This window comes from Callithrix jacchus, chromosome 7 (genome assembly GCF_049354715.1).
Source record: "Callithrix jacchus isolate 240 chromosome 7, calJac240_pri, whole genome shotgun sequence".
Classification (NCBI taxonomy): domain Eukaryota; kingdom Metazoa; phylum Chordata; class Mammalia; order Primates; family Cebidae; genus Callithrix; species Callithrix jacchus.
The window spans coordinates 111,213,899-111,223,721 of record NC_133508.1 but is presented as its reverse complement, the minus strand read 5'-3'; the positions used below and the strand labels follow the sequence as shown (position 1 = coordinate 111,223,721).

The 9,823-nt window shown below is 33.1% G+C and overlaps 1 long non-coding RNA gene across 1 annotated transcript; it reads right to left on the bottom strand.

Annotated features, from left to right (window-relative positions):
* Positions 1–264: 264 nt before the first annotated feature.
* On the bottom strand, positions 265–8,555 carry LOC108592754 (uncharacterized). Its single transcript, XR_001913004.4, has 2 exons — positions 8,409–8,555; positions 265–425 (listed from the first exon to the last, which is right to left on the bottom strand). It is a non-coding gene; the product is annotated as an uncharacterized LOC108592754 (long non-coding RNA).
* Positions 8,556–9,823: the final 1,268 nt, after the last annotated feature.

Sequence of the window (9,823 nt, the reverse complement as noted above, 5' to 3'; positions counted from 1 at the left end):
TAGCTGGGCATAGTGGTGGGCACATGTAATCCCAGCTATTCAGGAGGCTGAGACATGAGAATTGCTTGAACCCAGGAGGCAGAGGTTGCAGTGAGCTGAGATCGTACCATTTCACCCCAGCCTGGGCAATAAGAGCAAAACTCTGTCTTAAAAAAAAAAAAAAAAAAAAAAAAAAAGGATATAATATAGAATGTTCTCCAGAAAAAAAAAAATCATCCCAGGTATGTATTATTCAGCTTGGGCTCCCAGAAAAAGACCAAAGACTGCATGTCAAACAATAGAAATTTATTTTTCACAGTTCTGCAGGAGAAGTCCTAGATCAAGCTGCCAACGAATTCTGTTTCTCATGAGGGGCTGTTTTTGTGGCTCACAGATGGCTTCCTTCTTGATCTTTGCTCATGCGACTTTCCCTGGGATAGAGGAAGCTAGAGAGAGAGAGAGAGAGAGAAAGAGAGAGAGATTGAAAGTTTTTCTCTGGTGGCTTTTCTGATAAAAACAGCAATTATCTCATGAGGGCCCTACCCTCATGAACTTTTAGAAACCTAATTACTTCCAATAGGTTCCACAACCAAATACCCAAATGATGTCATTGATAGGTAAGTCTTCAACATATGAATTTTGTGGGTGAACTGAATGAACAAACATTCAGTTCATTACAAAATGGAAGATCAGAAATATAGGCAAGAATAAAGAGTTATGAAAATGTTAAATATCAAAGTATTGTCCTTGTCCTTATGGTATGATAAAAATAGTAGTCTGAGCATTCTAAAATATAAGTTGAATTAAAATATATGACATGCATGGCATAAATGTCAGGAAAAAAGTGAAAGTAAAGTGTTTAAAGAGCCTTGCATTGTCTGGATAAAAGGTAAAAATATCAGTTAATATTAGACATTGGTGAATAAAATATGTTCTACTCTCTAGGGTAACTATTAAGGGTATAGTAAAGGATTGTATAACTTGCCAGAGGTAGAAAAGGGAAATAGAATAGCAAGTAATGCTGAATCAAGGTAAAAAGCAAGAAAGAAGAGACAAAAATATAGAACAGGTACGCCAATAGAAAGCACTTAGTAAGATGGTAGATTTAAATACAAATGTAACAGTAGCTATATTAAATGTAAATGGATTAAATTTCATTTAAGATACAAAGTTTAACATTAAATAAAAATGAATCTAACAACGTTATTTTTAGAAGGTTCATGTAAAAATAAAGATTCAGAAAAATTAAAGTAAAATGTGGGGAAAAAACTGTATCATCAACATTCAAACATTATTCAAAGTGAATAAATGTAACTACATTAATAGCAGACCAAATAAGCAAAATGCCTAAATAGGTGCAAAGAGGAAAATAATAATATTAAAGAAACAAAAATATCTATATTTATCTATATCCAGTAGCATAGCTTCAAACATATAGTACATAGACTCACAATGAAAAGTAGGCAAGTTCACAATTTTTAGAGATATTTTAATACTCCCCATTTGTAACTAATAGAAGAATCAATGATGATATGAAAGATTTGAACAACACAATTACCAAACTTGATTTAATGAACATATTTAGTATAGAGTACACAGAACAGAAGAAGACACATTTCTTCCAAATGCATATAAAACTTTTGTAAAATTAAACCGTTCAGTCTCCATACATTTCAAATGATCAAAATTATTCAGTACATATCCTATTTTGAAAATTAAATGTATCTAGAAATAAAAAAATTTAGAGCACAAATATTTTTACTGTCAAAGAAGAAATAATAAAGTAAGAAACTATTTTTAGATGAAAGATGATAAAATTAACATACATAAAAATTGGTAAAATTAGAAGCAACCAGTACTTGAGAAGGTTAAGAATCAATCACCTAATAAACAATATTAAAATTTTAGAAACAGAACAAAAATAATATTGACAAAACATAAAAAAAAAAGAAAATAAGAAAGGTGAGGACAAAATTAACCTAGAAAATAAACATATAATAGAAGGGATCTATAACATTTAATAACATGTAATACATGTATATGTACATGTGAATCATCTACAATTATCAAATGAGAGTTACAAATAACTGTTTTACTTACATAAAGGGTACCACAAAATCCCTACAGTAAATATTATACCTCGTTTTGAAATGTTGAAAGTTTTCTCTTTGAGACAGGAACAAGATATAAATGTTTATTTAATTTTTATCTATGTTATATTGTATTAAATGCTCTAGTTATAGTAGTAAGTTAGGAAAATAAAAATAGAAACTGTAAATGTGTGTTGAAAGCATGAAATAAAACTGGAATGATGCACAAATAACATTATTGTGTATGCAGACAATCCAAAATAATGTATTAAAAATGATTAAAAATAATAACTGAATTTATTATATTAAGGATCCTAGGCAAAAGGAACTGAACAAAATTAATTGTATTTTACATTCTAGCAACAATTAAATAGAAAATTACATTTAAAAACTCATACAATTTATAAGAGAATTAAAAGTCCACCTAGAAAATAAATCCAACTAAAAATGTGCAAGTTCTCTGTACTGGACACTCAACGACAATGTAGAGATCAATTAAATAAGAATTACACAAATGGAGGACTATATCATGTGCATAAATTGGAAAACTCATTTTTGTCAATTTGATTAAAAATTTTATTTTGAAATTTTAACAACCAAAAATTATGTAGGTAATTTTGAGTACAAAAAATAAAACTGAAAAACCTACATTATCAATCATCAAAACAAAGAATAGTTAGTTTTTTGTTTCATTTCTATCATGCTCAAAAGAAAAAAATACAAACAAATCCATGCTTTTTGTGTTTGGGATATATGCTTAGATAGTAAAATTCTTTAGGTTTTCAATAGACACGTCATAACAATGCTTCCCTTTGGAAGGGTGTTCAGAGTGTGCATTAATTGAGCATAGGAATGAGTTGGGCATGAATAATGCAGGCAAAATTCTACTCCTGTGTGGTGGGTACATGATTCATCTCTCAATGATAAATCATTGAGCAGTTGATTTTGTTTCGTGCACTTTTCCGTATTCTTTATTTTTCGTGAAAAAGAAAACATTTAAAAACTTAAAATTAAACACATATAAATATATTGTGACATGGGCACGTTGGAATAAAGCAATACCAATCTGTGACAGAATTTAAAAACTAAGCAAAGTAAAGCTTGAACTGAGTTTTAATTGGGAGTGTAGGAAGTAAGCTAATGGAGTGTGGGGATAATCGAAAAAACATTCTAGATTAAGAGAGTGCCTATGTAGGCTGGGCACAGTGGCTCAGTGCCTGTAATCCCAGCACTTTGGGAGGCCAATGAGGGCAGATCAAGAGGTCAGGAAATCGATTGAGACCATCCTTGACAACATGGTGAAATCCTGTCTCTACTAAAAATACAAAAATTATCTGGGCTGGATGGCGCATACCTGTAGTCTCAGCTACTCTGGAGGCTGAGGCAAGAGATACGCTTGAACCCGGGAGGCGGGAGTTTCAGTGAGCGGGTGGCGGGAGATCTTGCCACCACATTCCTGTCTGAGTGACAAAGTGAGACTTGGTCTCAAAAAAAGAAAAAAAAAAAAGCCTATGCGAAGGCTTGAAAGCAAGCAAGAGATTCAAAGAATTGAATAAAACCTAGTGTGTCTGAAGTGTAGAGATGTGTAAGTTATACAGATTGAGATACAGCATAATATAGGCAGGTTTATAGATAGATCAGGTTAGTCTTATGAGCAAAGGGTAGCTATTAACCTGTTTCAAGTGGAGTTTTTTGCTGTGTGACACAAACAAATTTGCATTAAAATAGTTAATTCTGGTTGCAGTGAGGAGAATGGATAGAAAGCCCATATAACATACTATAGGGGCCCAGTTACTCAGAAAGTCTACATGAACATTGACAGGATATTAATCTATGAGGGAAACAATGGAGATGGTGAAAAATGGATAGATATGTGGGATTTCTAAACTTGGAGACAAACAGAAAGCTATTGAAACTTAGTTGTTTCATTGGCAAATTAAGCCTGGTGTAATACCAACTGCTAAATCTGTTTTATTTCAAAGGATCACAAGCTTCAGTGAAGGAAATAGTAATAATACTCTAATAGCCAGTTGCATTTCTATCATTAAGAGAAACCAGTACTGTATATACCTATCTCTGCTGGCTGGTTCAAATTTGAACTTACAGTGTCTACTTCTTAGATGATATCAAGCAAATCAATTTCTCTCAATAAATGTAGTGTGGTTCACTATTTCTTTAATATGATTGTATCTAAGTAGGCATTTTTTGCTACGTGACTACAACAGTTAAAAATGCATATAACCTCGTACACTGCACTGACTCCATCTTTTTTCACATTTTCTTCCTAACTCACTTAACATACACCTTTCTGGCACTTAATACCAAAAGGTCTACTTAATCAATTGTTCATTGTATTGCACAATGAGTGATCCCAACTACTCATTAGCTAGTGAAATTTCGTTTGGCTTAGCAATTGTCTTGGTATCAAATGTTTTGTGTTCTACTTTCAAGAACATAGTTTCCCTATTGAGGAGAACTGAGATTATTCATTTCACTCCCCTTTGACTTCATTTTTACTCCTTTCATCATTTGCATTGTACAGTGATGGGCATCTCAGAAAGGACTATGAGATATGTTATACAATGTCAATGCTTCCTGATCATAATATTTGATTATTATAAATCCAAGATCTCTGTAGCAGCATGCCATTGAGGTACAGGTGAAGAAAATGATGCATAGCAATTTCAGTTGATTCATCAGTCATCTAAAATCAAGTCAGTAAAGGCTTTACTGGATTCCAACTCCTAACTGCAGACTTTTCATCACAGTCTTCTCTTGATCATTTGCATGAAAGACTTTTGTTTGTTGCCCAGAGAAAAACGAATCAGATTAAAGTGGACATGTTAAGGTAATTTAGCACTGCAAAATACTCCTCAAGCAGGAACAAAATCCTGCTGGTTTGATATCCAACTCTCACACTATTTTTTAGAACTAAACTTAGGTATTTTTTTTTTCTTAAGATGTATGTTAATATATGATGCACCAAACAATTTATTGAACTCTGTTTCATTTATTACCTAATCATTATTCACTAGAGGAAGAAATAAGGAAAGGTTAAATAATTCATAAATAATGCTTTGAGAAATGCATTGTTCAAGATGAGCAGAACTATTTTTTTGATTTCGTGTAAAATATTTCTGAAGTATATTTTTGGGGAAAATAAAATATTAACAAAAAATAATGGTAGATTACTGGATACTTTTATTCTATTCCTGCTCATATTTCTCCCCAGAGCTATTTAAGAATTGCCTTTAACACCTTGACAAATTTGTTCTTTTAGTTTTCTTAAACCACACTCTATGAGAAAATTTCTCTGGTCAAAATGAAAAATATCCTCCTCTCCTTCTATTTAACTTATGCAGCTAGTTCATATAGATGCTTTTATTTTCCCCTTTTCTTTTGTATTTGAGTTGTCATAAATGGATTTTGAGAAATATTTTTCTGTTTCGGTTTAATAAATACAGTATGTCTGATCAAGGCAGAAACTTGCTTCTAGGAAGAGGCATGAAGCATAGCTTATTTTTTTCTTTTCCTATAACACATACAATCAGAGAAAGATGTGTCAATAAATTGTTCATTATTGGATGCACAGTGCTGTGCAATCTTTTGTGATCTAGATTCTTCTCACAGAATAGTTTAAATTCCACAGTATATTTATAGAGGTGATCCATGTCTATATATTAGTTCAAATTTATGTTTCATAACAAGTCATTTTATTATTTTTATGAACATTTACTGAACTATGATTATTTTAGCAGTGTTTTGTTCCTACTATTCCTTTAGCAAAACCACTCTTCAAAGATAAATTTATATGCAAGCTTGTTTATACACTATTTTTTAGAATTCAATGTATCTATGTATTTTTAATATAAGTCATAACATCAAATTGTTATTATACTTATGATGCTATAAAACTATAACAAATAATCAATCTCATTTACTTTGAATTTGTAATTATAGAATGATGACAGAGGGTGGCTTATGGGTAAACCATTTCTATCTTGAGAATTTTAAGTATCATTCAACTGAAATTTAAAATTCTGTCATTTATAAAAAATGTAGTGTGGTTTTATCTTTAAACTCTGTATTGCTATGACAATTGTTACATTGCTCTGTTTTATTTTTCTTCTCCTTGTCTATAACTATACCTAATTTTATAACTTTGTGTGTATTGTGTATTTATAAGTATGACTTTATTTGAAAAATGTAAATTTACATTAAGCATAAACAACAATGCACAATGAGCCAAAGGAACTGCAGGAAATGCTGTCATAAAACTTCAGATTTCCAAAAGCATTGTTACTTTAAAATTTCAGCCTTAAATTTAGACAGAATTTAGGGCTTTTAAGGACAAATTTTTGTTAAACAGAAGTGTATAAAGCATGAATAGTCATTTTTATTACAGTCATTTTTAATAACTTTGATGTAAACAATTTATTTTCAAATAAGAGTAATACTGACTATTTTGAGTCTCAAAACTTGAATTCTAAAATTAGTTCCTTAGGCTTCTGTTTCAATGGGACAAACACAATCCCCTCTAATCTTTTTGTTCATTTATTTAAAATTTATTTTCTTACTCAATATTTGAATGTGAATAGTAAGAGTGACAACTCCTTTTTTCTTTACTATCCACAGAAGTAAAAGAAATCTGGGGCATGAGGCAAGAGTGATTTCAGGGGTGTAGCCATAGGTCATGCACTTTCTTCAAAGATGAATTTCAGCCAGGAAGTTATATTTGTGCTTTTATGCTCCAATTTCATTCTTCTTATTGGAGTCAGTCACTGCCTCAAACTCTCTGCAGTACTTCTATTTTTGCCTTCTTTAAATGGAAGGTTCATGGAAAAAGACACTACATATGGATGATTTATTATGGTCTGGGAAAGGTCACTTTGGGAATAAATTACTAAAACTTGTTATTCTTGAGCATGCACCATTTAAGCTGTTTCAACTAATGTTCAGACACAGCCACTTAAGAATCTGATTTTGTCAGCCTTTAAAGGAGTACTTATCTCAAGAAGAATGTTCTTTAACTTCTATGGATTTGCATATAAATGTTTTGTATTCAAGAATTCTGATTTTGTTTCCTAGTTTTGAATCATATTTTTGTTCTTTCAGTTTGCCAGCACTACTTTTTTATTTCCTGGCTAACTGGACGTGAACATTTCACAAGCAAAGTACATGCTTCTGCTGGTTCTTCTGATTTTTATTTTACACCTCCCACCATTTTGTTCTGCTAGAGACATCTGGATCCAGCTATAGCCATTCATAGAATTTCTGTCATAAGGATTTACCCATCCTCCTTGGTGAGGAGAAGCTAATTTAAATAGATGCTTTTGTTTATTGTTATCTCTATTTGAGACAATATCCGTTACATGAATAATTTGCAAAGAGTTTCAGTTCCCTCTCAATTCACAATTATCATTTTCATAGCTGAGCAATTGCATTTTTCCTTCAAATTGACTTGAATTATCTTCATTATTGACTATTCTTTTACTATCCTATTGCCAATGATTTAATAATCATCACACAAATTAAATTTAGCATAAGAACCATTTGAAATATGATTTTGGCTACAAAATGCATTGGTATTCATTAAGCAGACAAGTCCACAAACACAGGTAGTAGGACAAAAGCTTTAAGGGAAAATGTGAGTGGCAAGTAATAATTTAATACTTCCTTTGCCTTTGTGTTGTAAAGCATTTATGTGTTATTTCAAAAAATGGCAGAGAAAAGAGTTTCATACTATTGAAATAGCATCATCTAGAGTCAAGATTCTTATTAAGGTGTTAAAAAAAATTGCACATTCTAGATGTTAAAAGTGCTTTTGAATTCTTTCTGTTTGGCAGTTGTTCAAATGGGTTGTCTTGCTCCCCAAATCTTGACCACCTCAGAACAAGGCATAGTAAAGGTCATTTCTCACTCATATTAGACTCACCCAAGTGTTACTTTTTTGATTTTTGACCACAAATCATCATTCTTGGTACTGTCAGTTCTGTACTTGCATAAGTCTGACCTAATAAGAGAAAAGGCTTTCAATGTGTCCCAGATAATATGTCTTAAATCTGGTTTCAGGTGACTGGAGAAACATTGAACAAATTTCCCCCACTTTGCGAATAACAATTTGTGGTTACTGTGCACTAATGCATTGGAGGAGAGAGCCCTTTTTTCAGACCTAAATCACAGGCAAGATGGTCCTGTGCTTCTGCAGTCAAGTAAAAGTAGAATCTCTGTCAACGTGAATCAGAATCACTTCTCAGCGATACAGCAGCCTTCAGTCCCTGCTGACAGATTCCTTCAAAGCTCCACAGGGGCAACCATGCAGAAAAAGCAAAATCCTACCTTCAGCCAGGGAGTTTGTGAATATAACACGGCCGATCTCTGTGCATTCATATGGGCGATACAAACCGGGAAACAGTGCTTGCTATTGACGGCCATTCTCCTTTAGGGGCCTTCCTTTTCCTGTGCATCTTTACAGAGTATGAATCCAGGCGTCCTCTGGATGCAAATGATTTATGAAGGTTAATTCTCTGGAGGAGGGCTGATTTCACAATGCGATTTGTACGAGGTCGCCCAATATCCTTTGAATTCTATGTCTGTGTTAATTGCAGCAATTTGAATTATTTTATTTAAATTGCCAGTGAAATTGTAGCAATTATAACAGCATGAGCTGTTTCTGTTTGCTTTTTTCTTTGCTGTATATGCCATTTTGGACTCCACCAGGTTAACTTTATTAGTGCTATAATTTACTTCTCAACTTTTATACCTGCAGGTTTTACAGAGGGTTGGTGTCAGCAACATGAGATTGACTTCTTAACTGCACATAATTTAGGTGATGCTACATAAAGACACAGCTATCTTCAAAGGCACAGACAGTTTTCTTTCGATGATCATGGGTTAAAATTTCTATGTGTTATATTGTAAATGTTAATGCCTGGCAAGAGACTCAAGTGGTTAATCCTAAGATTCCAAATCTGAGTCTTCATGTTGAACAGGTACTCCCTTTTTTAAGTTCTGTGTACAAAGATAAATAGAAAGAGCTCTATAGAAGTTCACAATTTGATTTTCATTGTTGTTGTTTTAGTGTTTGAGACAGGGTCTCATCCTGTAAGCCAGGCTGGAGTGCAGTGGTGTAATCACAGCTCACTGCAGCCTTGATCTCCTGAGCTCAAGCAATCCTCCTGCCTCAGCCTGCAGAGTAGCAGGGACCACAAGTGTGTACTATCATGACCAGTTGATTTTTGTATTTTCTGTAGAGACAGAGCCTTGCCATGTTGCCTAAGCTGATCTTAAACTCCTGGGCTCAAGCAATCCTGCTTCCTGAGCCTCCCAAGGTGCTGGGATCACAGACATGAACATGAGCCAGTATGTCCAGCTGGGAGTTCACAAACTGTAGTACCAAATTATCATAGGCAATTTTGACTATAGGCTTCATCCCAGTAACACACATTTCAAAATAGAAGTTAATACAACTGCGTCTCTCCTTCACCCTTCCAATGCACATTAAACCCCATTACCCTAATCATGGATTTGAGGATAAACTATCTCATAGCTATATATGCCTGTCTGAGGAGAGAGGGAGTAAGAAACATCTCTTTCAAGTATTTCTCTCTCTTTACTTGAAGGTCTCATTTTTCTTTCTCAAAGATAGAAATTATCTTTTGGTTCTGATGATCAAAAGTTGATGGCTAAAGGAAGCCCAAAGACAATTTCATCTCTAATAGGTTCTGGTTCATACTAGCAGAATAAAATCAAAA